The sequence below is a fragment of the Pseudopipra pipra genome, chromosome 2 (assembly GCF_036250125.1).
Source record: "Pseudopipra pipra isolate bDixPip1 chromosome 2, bDixPip1.hap1, whole genome shotgun sequence".
In the NCBI taxonomy this organism is placed as follows: domain Eukaryota; kingdom Metazoa; phylum Chordata; class Aves; order Passeriformes; family Pipridae; genus Pseudopipra; species Pseudopipra pipra.
The window spans coordinates 105,224,667-105,238,329 of NC_087550.1; the positions used below are offsets into that span (position 1 = coordinate 105,224,667).

The following is a 13,663-nucleotide window of genomic DNA, read 5'->3' on the forward strand; positions in this document are numbered from 1 at the left end:
TTGTCGGTTTCAAACAAACAAAAAAAGAGGAGCTATAACCCTGGGAACAGACCCAGGACTTTCTCCTCCTTGGCTAGTACTTGTACCAGGCAGTTCCTGACAGAGGGGAGAATTTATTACTTCTGCCTTCTTCAGCTGCACCTAATGTCCACTCAGTAGCTTAAAGTTTGAAGATGAGAGAGTTATACATCCAGCCAGGGGGAAATCAGGCACTTGACTCAAGTTCCTAAAATATAGGCAGCCAGGATTTTTCTCCACTGGCTTCCAAAAAGCGCCCAGCTGTCCCTCTGCTGAAACCTGAGAAACTGAACATTTGCTTTAGGAGAACTTCTTTACAAGACACCCATAATTAAGGTGCAGATTTACCAACCCCTTATCTCAGATTTGCCCTTAGCTAGTGGTCCTGGCTGCCCCTGTGCAGACCCTTCCAGCAGTGCTTTCCTCTCCTTCTCCTCCCCTGTCTGCCTCCAGCTCTGCCTCATTGCCATCCACACCTGCATTCTCGGGCAGCCTGGACAGCAGCAGGACGTCCAGAGGTCTTATGTTGCAATGGGGAAACAAGCCAACTCAAATCATCCCCACCATGGGTATTCCCTGTTAGACTTCTTGCAGCTCTCCAAACTCATCCCTGATTGCTGTCTCTGCTTTTATTTTTTGTTAACAAAAACCATTAAACTGGGAACACTGAAATCCCCACTGAGCCTTTTCCTTTCCCAGAACTGCCATATACAGCCTGGCGCAGCTGTAATGAGAGTTTCAGAAACACAAAATCAAGCCAATGTAGTAAATTCCCATTGGAAATGATCACTGGCATCTATAAAGTTAAACATTATCCTCTGTCTAATATGAAATCCCTTGGCAGAAGTGATGCAAACTTGTCTTCACTAAATGTATTAGCAGAAATGGGGGATAATTCTTGCTAATAAATAGACTGTAAATACTCCATAGTCTTCCTGCACCTGAAAAGAACAAAGGAAATAGAAAGGTAAAGGAAAAAAGGAAGAGAAAAGAAAAAAAAAAAGTGTTTTTCTGTTTTATTCAGGTTTTTGGTTTGTTTTTTTTTTTTACTCTCTCAAGACAAAGTAGAGACTGTACAACTGCAAAATCATTTTCCATGCACCTTGATGGAGGTGGCAAAAAAAGAACTCCAACTTTTAGACCCATCTAAGGGTTCATGCAGGCAAGACCTTCAAGATGTGTGGGTTCAGTGGTTACCCTCATGGTTTTTATGCGATCGTGGCCAAGTCACTTAACTCTGTGTTTCAGTCTCACTTGTGCTCTGGAAGTGATAACTAAAGCCAATTTGTTTTTGCAACTGTGTTTATTTTTGCAAAACCTGAAGATTGCTCAATACTTATCATTTCCCTGTTTATTTTGTTTTTTGAGAAGATAGAGATAAGGGAGAATTTTCCACTGGGAAAAAATCCAACATACAGCCTCAGACCAAGATGACATTAACCAATCTGCTAGTAAAGCTTTGACTCAAATTATGGGAACAATAGGCCCTCAGGACTTCCATGGGTCCTGTTTCCCCAGGAGACAACACCTCTGCAGGCACAGCGTGTGGGCCACAGTGGGCAGTCTGAAGAGTCGTGTGATTCACAGCAGTGGCCCAAGCACAGGCAGAGGCTCCAGGGAACTGAGGCAAAAAAACAGGGATTCATGTGAACATTTTCATTGTGGGTGTAAAGATGAAACTTTCTCAATTCACCTAACTGAGAAAGGGTCTTTAGAACTGAGGGTCTTTAGAATTTGTAATGTCGAGTCAATTTTCCAGCCCAATCAAAAAGCAACATGGAAATATCTAATTTCCAAGAAAAAAAAGACATTTTTTTTCTTTTTCTCCTAATTTTCTCTCATATCATTTGTTTCTTCTCTCCTTGTCCTACATCTGCAAAATTAGGCTTTCTAAGGAATGTGTTAATCCTGCACGTTATAGCATAGCAATGCTTTCCTCTTGGTTGGAGCTTAGAGAAGTGATGCCAAAATAAAAGGAAAAAAAGAAAGAAAAATTAAATTAGCCAAGTATTGAGCTTATCGCAAAAGGGAGAATGAGAGACATAAAACTTAAGAAAATCCAGGTGTATGGAACAGGCATATACTGCCTTAATTGAAACCAAGAAACATTCTAATTGTTACAAAATGCTAATAAGCAAAACCACTGGTTCCTTAAATGAACATTTTACTAAATCACAGGCATTTAATTTCCTCTCATGCATTTCAATAGCATGCATTGCCTGAAAATAAAGCACCAAAAGAAATGCGAAGATTCTGTTTATCAAAAAAAGATTTGTTGAGACAATTAGAGTTTTTACAAAATGATATTTTAAAATATTATCCATCAGTTAAGCACAGAGAAAGCACATAATTTGGCACTAATTTGTCTCTAGCTCAAAATAGAAGGCACATTTCAGTAAAGTGTCTTGAGTAACCTTAGCAAGGGAATGTAAAGGAACTCCTTGTATGACTAAGAGGACGGAAAAACTTGTCACTTTAGAAAGTCCAGGGATGCAATATCCATATATTGCTAATCAGAGCAACTTCATAAGTGCACTTTTTAAAGAACTGCAACTGATTAACTGATAATTAACCAGTGGAATTGATTTTTATTTCAGCCCATCAGCCCACACATTGGTAGGACCTGAGGACAGATAACTTGTCTGTGATCTGGAAAAGCAGAATTGTGGAACAGAATTAAGACATTTTGCCTAGAATTACTCTGGAAGGCTTAGGTTAGTTATCTATGTTTGGTATGATCTTCATGAAATAGAAACCTTTTTGCTTCATTTTATTCCTCTGACTGGGCAATTGGAATATCCCTGGTCTTTCTGCTAAAACGTCAGAATGGCCCTTGAAGCAAACTCAATTCCAAGTCTGCCTACAGATTTTCTCAGGACAAATCATTCTCACTGAAGGACAACCTCATTTCTTACCTTTCTTTCCTACTGAAAAAGATGAGTGAGTAACCCTCCTCCATTTAGCCTTGGGAGCTATTCAGGAACTGCAGTGACAGACATCACCATTTCATTGAGGCTCAGCATTAAGTATTCAGACTTTTCAATGGTTCAGTACAGGTGTGAGTTGGCATTCACTGTTTGCTAACCAGTCTTCCATGTCCTCTGTCCACAAAACCTTAGCAACAGAACTGGCCCTGCTTTATTCAGAAAATTGAGTTATTAATGTATGGGGAAATGTATGCCCTGAGAATATTGGCACAGACAACATGGACACTGACAGCTTAAAGGGACAAGCTTTTGAGAAATTAAGTCTGTATTTAGGCTGAGACTGCAGGTTCACAGAACTGAATGGCCAAAACCTCAAATAACTTCAAAAAAAGCATATTTTTCATTTCAGTGGTCAAATTCAGTGCTTCAATGAATTTAGAAAATTCATTGAAGATACATGAACTATTACACACACATTATTCCCTACAAGTTGAAGTTCAGCTCTTAATCTTTTTACAAACCTAATGCAAGTAACAATTTTAGTGAAGCTACACCAACAAATGGAAAACAAAACAATGAGAGTAGGTCCTTTGCTTTAGCATAAAATGAGTGATAAATAAAGCCTTACGAACTGTTTAAGCCAACCCAATAAAAGTGTTGCTGTGCAGAAGACTGGTAAAAGTCTAGCATAAGCTTAGGAAAGATAAACATAAACCAGTACAGACATCTCAACTGTGCAAGGTTTATAGCAGTGTAACGTATATTTCATCAATATAAAAATATATTTAATCAAATCTACAGAAAACTGTTTTACGAAGGAATGGTGTATTGTGTTCTGACTCTACTCTTCCACTGAGTATTTTGCTTCCATAGGTCACTTCCACACACAAGAAACAACTGCTTTTTTTCAACCTTTACCCAAATTCTTTCCCATCCATTATAATACAAAAAAATTTAACTTCCCTCTTTTAGATTTTACAGAAGGTTTTTTGCATCTTCTGAATAGAGATTGATCTGATCAATGATGGCAGGCTGCTTCAAGGATACTGACACATGTGTGACACCCACAGAGACCACCCCCATTTCCTGGGAAGGCTGGTGTAGTTTCCTCAGTCATCTTCATTTTCACTTTACCATTTCCCCATGCTTTCTCACAAATGTAGGTATCTCAAGTACCTTGCTAGAGGAAAAATCTTACAGATCTAGATTTATCTTAATTTTCTATAAACAGTCATTCTCACCAGCTGTGTTTGCTGCTCTGCTGGACTATGCCATCTCACAGCAGGCCCCGAAGTGTTTCAGCTCCATTAGAAGGAGTTTAGTCATGCATAGGATCTGGGGATGAAATACTTACCAAAATCTCTCCTACTCCTTCACAACAACAACAACAAAAACCAAACGAAACCAACTCACAAGAAAAAAACCACAGTGCCTGAGCATTTGCTTGCACACCCCTATCAGCTATTTCAGGGCAGCGTCATTCACCAAAGGTAAGCCCAGATCCATCAGGCAAATTTGGCTGCCCAAACATTTCTCTTCATGATTCTGAATATTTTATGCACTCTTTCTTTTAATATTGACCTTGGTAATTTGACTTCTGTTCACTGTAAGTTCAAAACTGCTCCTTGGTTCTGGTAGAGAATTGCTTTTTCACAGCAGCACCCTGAGGCACACCAAAGTAACAAGGAAATTCAACCAGGCATGCTCCTCTTTGCACTCCTTGCTTGCCAACAGGAGTCAACAAAGTGCTGCTACCGGGAGGCCAGCTGAGATGAACCACCTGTAGTAGCAATGCCCAAATTTAGGGTAGTGCTGATGTTTTTCTGTATGTCCTTGAGCACACAGAGGACACATTTGTCCCATTCCTGGAAGTGTTCCAGGCCAGGTTGGATGAGGCTTTGAGCAACCCGGTCTAGCAGAAGATGTCCTTACCCATGGCAGAGAAGCTGGAACAACATAGTCTTTAAGGTTCCTTCCACCCCAAACCAGTCTATGGTTCTATGTTTATTTGAAGGCTGTAGGTCCATCTGACATTCTCAGAGCATCATGGTTGCTCTTCTTTCCATGGATGACCCATTCCATCAAGAAGCCCACACTTTCAAAGCATCAAGGTAGTAGGCCCATGTACTAGGCAAAGAAGTAATAATTTTGATGAGCCTGACAGACAGTGACATGAACCTGCCTGGTGAATCCATTTGATGCCTGGTCCACAAAGATACAACAGGTGAGAATTTTTCTGAGAGATTAGTTTCACAGAAAGAATATACACTGTGCATTTTTTTTGCCAACAAGTGATGAAAATTAAATCATGGAAATTTTCTTAATTCCCATTCTGCCTACAAAAAACACTCAAAACTAAACAGACAACAAAAAACACAGGAAAAAAAATAAGGAAAGTAAAGTTCTCATGCAAATAATTTAGTAAATATAAAAGATTAGTTTTGTGCTTAGTAAACACCCAAACATTAAGGAGTAGATGTATCTTACATACTGAACAGGAATCCTATCTTGTTTAGGATCCAAAGAGGACCTCGGAACTGTGCACTGATGCTGAAAGGGTGAAAGAATCTGAGAATAACATGAACATATACAAAGTGGGAAATGAGATTTATGTGTGAAAGTCAAAGCCAGCGTCTTGCCCTTTCAAGCAAATTGCATTTGCAGGAAAAAATACATCCCAGTACTTAGTTCACACAGAATTCAATAGGTTTCTACACATATACATGGGGACCTGTTTACATAAACTCCAGTGAGGAACATGAACATGAAATAATAAGAATAATAGATTTCTATTCTTAGTATTGAATTACTAAAAATGAAGAAAATCAGTGCAGTGAAATTTCTTTTTCAAATACAACAAACACCATTCCAAACTCACCATGAATTTTTCTGCCCAAGGCTGAGTGGGGAAAGTCAACATCTATTTTCATTCCATGTACAATTCTTAAAAACAACATTGTAACTGAATGATTCAGAAATATTGAGTCTTGGAGCAGTTATTTTTCCCATTGCTTCAGAATAATGTTTCAAAATCCCAACAGAAAGCCCCCATAAAAATGCAGGGGTCCAACGGTATATAGCATCAGTAAAAGTCTATAGTCTAACAATCTCCATGCTTTCCAACTGAAGCTTTATGGGTTTATTTGCCCTAGAAGTTGTCTCTACTTCCAGCCCTCCAGTGCAGGCATGTCAATAGGCAGGTTCCCCTCCTCTGGCACAAGGTTCCTAGGAAGCATTAAAGGAGAAGGCATCAGGAAGCTACTTCTGCTGCTTCCCCAGCCTCTGCTTAGCCTACCAACACCATGCAAGCAGCCATTCAAGCTTCTTGCTGTTCCTCTGGTTCCTCCTGTCTTTCCTGTTAGCATGTGTCACAAAGATGTACGCCATGGAACTGCCACTTGGCAACTTCCAACTCTCATCATCGGGCTCTCACAAAGATCCTCACACTTTACCTCTTGTTAAAGGCCAGCTAGTACTTAAAAGAACCCCAGTAGATTGCTTCTTTCAACAGCTTTTGAAGGTGTCTGACTTTCTTACTGGTTTTCTTCCCCCTTCTCTCTTTATTAACTTCACCTTCTAATTAGGTCCCACGAAGATACATCTTCTCATTTAACTTAAAAGGTTCATTGACCCTCTGGCGTACTGTTATAACCCGTAACCTGTGAGTACAGTAATTAGGACATTATAAAACACTGAGCTGATCTGTACACTTCACATTCAGAGGAAGAGACGTGTGCTGCGTTGCAAAGAGAGCTGGCTGAAGCAAGAGAAGCCCAAAGTGAAGCAAAAAATAATATTTTAAAAAAGAAAGTGGGGATTATTCACGGGAAGAAGAGATCGATTGGAGCAACAAACTTCAAGGAGAGATGCTAAGGGCAGATGCTCAATTTGCTTCAAGAAAGCTCCAGGAGCAGTAAGCAATAAAAGACAAGCAAAAGGCAGGAGAAGGAAGGGCAGCAATCACTCTCTGACTTTTGTAACACATTCCTACTGCAGCAGACTAGCTGTAACAGAGTACATGATAAAAAACTAGTTGAGAGTCAGCTTTTATCACATGCTGCTCCTAGTGTGACCCGTGACACAAAGATGGACCCAAACTGTCTTCACTACATTCATACAGTCATGTAACTCCACAAGGATATTCATGCAAATTCAATAGGTCAACTTAATCATCAAGGAAATAATAGCACCTTTCCTAAAATGTTTTTTCTTGTGAAGACAACTGGCTCATTTTATTCTTATTTACTATTACATTGTTTTTCAGCCGATAAAAAAAGAATGTGTCAAAATGTCTGACAACACCAACCACCAAGAGACAGATGAAACTGCAGATACAAGCCAGTGTTATACATCACTGTGAGTATGAAGCAGGATTTCAAGCACTTTTTTCAGACATCCCTGAAAGTAGTGGTTTATGAACCACATCCTTGGCTTTTTAATCAACACAGATATACTGCCTTCAACAGCAGTACACTGCTAAATATACGTGTACTGATGTACAATATGATACACTAAAACAAGTATATCATGCTTAGATCTATGTCAAAGTAAAAAATGCATTAAGTGTGTACATGGAACTGTATTTGTACCAATGGAGAATGTAGCTCATTAAATTGCTAGATTTAATGACAAGATTGTTAACAGTACAGAGATATCTGCAAAATCCTTTGGATCATCCTGGATTATCTCTTCAGCTTTTCCTCTTACATAATTTTTAATTTCCTTGTCAGTTAATCCTGTTATGGAGGAGGTTTTGAACAAACACTTTAATTTTTGCATGTTCTAAGTGGTATATGATGCAAATTGATTTCCATGATATCCCTTTTCTATTGTGACCCTTCACCGTTTAAGCTCTGCAATAATATTATGTAATGGAGCCCACACATCACCCTTCCCTCTTTTATAACACAGTCACATCACAGCATGTACTTTTACGAGCACCTCAGAAAAATGCCTTGCTGGTTCTAAAACCCACACACAATTCTTTTTCCTTCTATTTTTTTTTCCCCACAGAAATTCTGATTTGCTTCGCCAACATCAGTTATTTATCCCTGTAGCAGCCTGAAAAAATAGGCAATGTTAGTCTCTCTTGTAAATCCTGAATAAGCGATGTTAACGATTACAGTTTACAAAACCGTTGCTGCCGGAGACACCTCAAAGTTCATCAATGAAATAAAGTGCGCCTTAAAGTCTAGTGCTATTCCTATTAATCAAAGCTTTTCCACTCTATAGAAGCAGGCATGCTTTGAGAGCATGTGTGTCTGGGGAACTCAGCTTGCTGTAATTCCATAAACATTCGTCTTCCCTGCAGAATCATGAGGCTGAAGGGAATCAATCAGGTATGATACAATCTGCAGCAAAAATGCTGAGATCCAGTCCAGTGACTTAGGGGCACACCTTCTACCTCGCCAATAGGATGTTTGTGAAGCTGGTCCTTTAACACAAAGACCCTCATTTCATGTTTGGCCAGTAGAAAGAGAAAAGGCTGTGGTGATGCACAAACTTTAATACAAGTTCAAAAACCTTTCTTCTTTTTTTTTAATTCTCCATTATATTAGAATATATAACAACACTACATCCACAGTGCACCTAATGGTTTTACAGGAAGGAGTTTCTGGAAGAAACAGCTATTCCAGTTTTTCTTTGACCATATTCTTTCTCTCAAATATCATGTTTATCAACCATGCTTTAAGTTTTCACATGTGGTAGAAAGCTTTTTCTATAGATGGCGCTCACGAGATCCAGGTAAGCGTGCAATGATAATTTTGGTATTTGCTTGTTTAAAACAGAGTTCATGTCAATGATAAACAAACCTCTAAAGACATATTCCAGGCAAAGGGAATGTTTGTGCGGATTCCAATACTCCATCTCTCTCCAACAGGCTGCTACCCAGCCTTTTCACAATCAGCATAAGAACTCACATATGTTTCCATTTTGTTTCCATATTTTCCTTTTTGTAAACCAAAGAGGTCCATAAGAGATTATGCAATGAAAGAAATTTTCTCTGCTCATCCAGACCTGATCCCCAAACAGGATAAAATATCGCAAATAATTGTAACTATAAGAGCCAACTCTCACCTAAGCTATCAGAAAAGATTGGGAAGCACCTGCAAAGGACTGAGGGCATTTGGAAGCATGTCAGAGGGATTAAATACTGAGTTGTTGGTCCATTTACAAAAGGAACAAAAACTGCGTGGTCTTTGAAGGAGGTAGCACAGAGGAGAAAATAACGAAGAGAACAAGACAGCATAAATAATGTTTCAGAGCTGGAAGTGTCATAATCAGGTCAAAAGGAAAAAAAAAGATGGCTTTGGCGATCTGTGTGCTTATAGCTTGAAGGGAGATCAGAGAGGGAGTGCTATCATAGACAAGGAAGGATGTAAAGGGGTCTGGAGGAGGAGATTTAAAGTTGTTTCTGCCTGAGTTTCCTTACTGTAGAGTTCAGAGCTTTGGTGTTCTAGCCTTATTGAGACCATCATCATAATAATATAAGCACCAATCATAACCATTTCTGCTCCTCCTTTTTTTCAATCTCACATTTCACAGTTTAAAAATTCATCATGGTAGATGAATAGACTGGCTATATTTATAATACTGAGTTGTTGGTCCATTTACACAGCAGGTGCAACAAAAAAAGCTACCCTTGGGTTTCTATTCTCCATTAACCTTGCCAGCAAATGAAATCCGTGCCAGTTTAGGAAAACATCACATTTTTTTCTGGCTGCGGGTAGAGAAGGAGAAGAGGAACAGGTAGCAACAACCTTGTCTCTCTTTTGGTTTGGGGTTTATGCCAGCTGCATTGTTTGTATTTAGGCTTTGTTTTCTGGCATTTTCTCTTTAAGCATATATCTCTATTAACACAAACACATTATGAGAAGACTACAAGGTTAGATTTACAAAGTCAGCTACTCAAATGCACCGGAACACCAAAATTTGGGTTGTCTTCAAAAATAAGTATCGGGAGGCATAGAACTGAAGCACCATCTTACAGAGCCACCTTGGTTTATAATCTCCGTAGTTAAAAGTAATCAAAGTCTATATCCTGTATGAACCAGCTACTACCAGAGACAAGAAACGTGGTTGGATAGTGAGCTTTGCAAGCATTTTCCAGCAGCAAAGAAACTTTGTCTTCTGCTCCTCTGGGTGTGGGGTGTTCAGTATCCTCAGGTTTCAGCCATTCTCCCTCTCATTGCTTTCCACTCAATTTTCTCTTCTTTCCTGTACACTTGCCCTGGCACCTCACCCCTCTCTGCTCTGCTTCAATACCCAGTCTGTATATCAGTGTTTTCACTGATATACAACCCCACTAGGGTACTGCTACTTCACCTCCTGGGTCTCCAACTGTTTCTCCCATCCTGGTATGCCCATCCTGGTTTGTGCCATTTCTTTTTTGCTTTCTGATCACTAAGACTTGCACACAAAATTCCCTCTGGGCCACAAAGGAAGCACCAGTCTCTGGGAGCTCCCCATTCCTGATCTACATTTCTGACCCTGTCTCCATTCTTCCCTACCTTGTTCCTGGCAAAAGTAGACATTGTTTTGACACTACGCTTTCAGGGCAAACAAAATATTTTTTCCTTAATTTTATTCTTGGAAACAGCTCTCTTACTTCAGCTGAAATAGAGAAAAAGTCTTGAAAGGAAAAGGCTGCTTTTAGAGTCTTGAACTGTCCTTGCACTGATAGCCTGCCTAGGAGACACAATCCAGTACTGTGTTGTTCAGATAATTTTGATAATGTTTAAGTTAGATTATCAGAAAAAAAAAATTAATGGGAGCACACTAATTTAAATTCACCCTGTAAATGTTCTTGAGCGAGTTCTTTCAAAGTCTCCTTGGTCAACAGTAAACCATGTTTATGAACTTTGATCACAAATGAATTTCATGACAGGCGATTTTTTTTTTTTTTTTAAAAAAGGAAACATGAGCTCCTGTTTGTTCAGCATGTCTACAGTCCCACTTCTGGGAGCCAACATAGTCATACTAATATATCACTGTCACTGTTTGAAAAACAGCCCCAAATTTATGGCAGGCGCCAAACCCTAAAATAAACATATAACAAACAGTTCTGGGAGCAGTAGAAGCAGCAAAGCTTGATTTATTACAGATGAATTATGGCTGAATTGCTAACAAACTAAGCTCTGACCAACGCTTTTGCCTTGGTTGAAACAGTCAAAACATCTATTTCACCTGTGGTCTGCCTAGTGCAATCGGGGGTGTGCTCATGTAAGTCTATCCCTTACTGGTCCCTTTGTTTTACCTAGTCACTTATCATCTTCAAACCCACTGGAAAATGGTGTATCTAAGTCCTCTAAAATGTAGCAAACCAGCTCAAAAGTCATGGGAGGAATTATCCATAGATCTGTATTCTCTACACAGAGAGAATAGTGGGAACAATAAATCTTAAACCTATGCAGTAAACTAGATATTTTTCCATAATTTTCCAAGCATTGGCATAACTTTCCTTTCTTAAATATGTCTATAATATCCATTGATTCTGTAGATCATACCTGAGCTATTTTTTGGTCATAGAAATATAAAATTCAAATTGTAATATGAGGGATCTGCAATACCTTAGTGAGAAATAACTGTTTATAGAGGAATATAAACCAGCCTTTGATGCCACTGACTGCTATTACATGTTTATGCAGCAAAGGCACACACATTCTGCTGTGGGGCACCTGTATTGGAAGCTTCTGGGTCAAACAACTGAAAGTCTTTCAACTTGGTTTTCACTTTGTTTCTTAAATGTCTTAGTGAGAATATCCAATATAAAAAATTTAATGTGATTTCTCCAGACTGCAGGAGGTATATGAAAACTGATGGCACATTCCCACGAGTACAGTTTACACTACAGGGAACAAACGATTCCAAAAGTCAAAGACAGTGAAGATGAAGACCTCCTAATGTGAGGGACCAGAGGTGAAAATTAGTGGGGAAATAAGCAAGGGGAAAAATAAAGAACTGATAAATCAGATAGAATAACACCAAATCTCTGAATAATCTACAGTAATTTCCACACCCTCCAAAAATGCAAACAGTTCTTTGAATTAATGTGGCCATGTAGAATACATATTGCTACTCCATCAGCCCAAGTGAACATAGATTTCAGGAAGAGTATGTTCTTTCAGGGCACTCACTGATAACTGTTTGAATACCTGTTCTGTTTATCCTATCCTATTCTATCCTACCCTACCCTACCCTACCCTACCCTATTCTTCTTACATCATACTTATCATTGCATGTTGTCAAAATCTTTCAGCTGAATGTTACATAACATGACTCAAAACTGTTACATACAGTAATCACAAATTTGCAGCAATTATTTTATTCTCTGGAGAATGTTTTCCTGAAAAAAAATAAAAAAGAAATCATATTACACTGACTAATTTATATTTATTAAAAAATTATGATAGTTTCACAAAATACAAAGTGAATCCTTGTGTTCCCGAAACTACAATTCAGTGAGACAGAAAGTAGCTCTCAGAGTTGGGGCTGGTCTCCAGAGATAACATCCCCACAGCCATCCCTATGGCCAGAAAATCCCAGCTAATAGTTTTGGTGATTTTTGTAGATCAGACACCAAAAACTAATTTTGAACCTTTCAATTGCCTCTATGAAACTAACCACCACGTCTTATTTGAGTGTCCATTTTCTACTTGATTTCAAGAGGAAGTTCTGGATGGAAACTGGACATCTAAAAGTGTCTGTGGCTCTGACCTCTACTGACTGTAGGTTATAGATTGGAATTGTGTTCTTTTTGTGAAAGGTATCTGAAAGCTGTCCCTCCAGAACAAAAATGGCATTGTGTGATTTCACTCTGAAGTGACTGCCAGGGAGAAAAGGCATCCATTTAAACTTCAATATTTGCTGTTGTTTCAGAGTTTCACAGCTGCGCAGTTCCTGACCCAAGTGCATTTGACCTGCAAGTCCTAATGACGCATAGCCCAAAGTGATGTGACCTTTTTGACTAGACCTCAGGGTCCCAGTATAACAAAAATGACAAAAAAAGATGGCTATGAAACTAAATAAAGAGCTCAAAGTTAAAATTTCTCTTTTAAGATCAATGAAAAGGTTTTATTTGAAGAAGTTATTGCCCATTTCTGTGAATAATGAGGCTGCTGCCAGAAACCTAAGAGATATGTCCCCCCAGGCCATGGTATAGAACTAAAACCAAGTGAAAGACACTACAACATATTAATTAGTCAGTGGACTTCCAGCTTCTCATTAACAGTCTCCACTGAAGTTTCAGTAATTCCTAAGCATTCCACTAAGAACCCACTTCAGGGATCCAAGCAACAACAGATTAATTCAGTGAACTTCTGACCCTAGTGTGAGGATTGAGTTCTAATCCTAAATCTAAGGAGGACTAAGGAGGAAAATTCCATAAACACACAAAGGCCAAGACAAAACCAACCAACCAACCAACCAAAAAACGAGGCAAGGCAAATTTTTATCATAGGTTGTTGCAAAAACTACAGGAGTTGGATTGCCTGATGCCATTAAGAGATTTTTCAAAGGAATATGATAACTACCATCTACAAATTAGTCTTTTCAGCTGAACTTCCCTGAAACATTTGTTTTGTTCTCTTTCCTCTTTTTCTTCCTTTTGACTTAATACATACAAAATAAAGGGCTTAGTTAGTGAAGAACCAAATACTTTAAATTTGCTGAGACATTCTGAAGACTCCATGTCTCTGGTCAGATGCCAGAAGCTTTGG

The 13,663-nt window shown here is 38.9% G+C and overlaps 1 protein-coding gene and 1 long non-coding RNA gene across 4 annotated transcripts in view; one reads left to right on the forward strand and one right to left on the reverse strand.

Annotated features, from left to right (window-relative positions):
- The window catches only part of LOC135410240 (uncharacterized), a 370,146-nt gene that overhangs the window by 151,018 nt on the left and 205,465 nt on the right, over nt 1-13,663 (reverse strand). The window contains exon 5 of one of the 3 annotated variants that reach the window (XR_010428573.1): nt 3,683-6,170. The exons of the other annotated variants lie outside the window; for them this stretch is intronic. The gene's annotated coding sequence lies outside the window, so the exon portion shown is untranslated. Of the gene's footprint in view, nt 1-3,682; nt 6,171-13,663 lie in introns of those variants that run through there. 3 annotated transcript variants of the gene reach the window in all.
- Nucleotides 6,340-8,953, forward strand: LOC135410242 (uncharacterized). Its single transcript, XR_010428584.1, has 3 exons — nt 6,340-6,465; nt 7,210-7,301; nt 8,178-8,953. It is a non-coding gene; the product is annotated as an uncharacterized LOC135410242 (long non-coding RNA).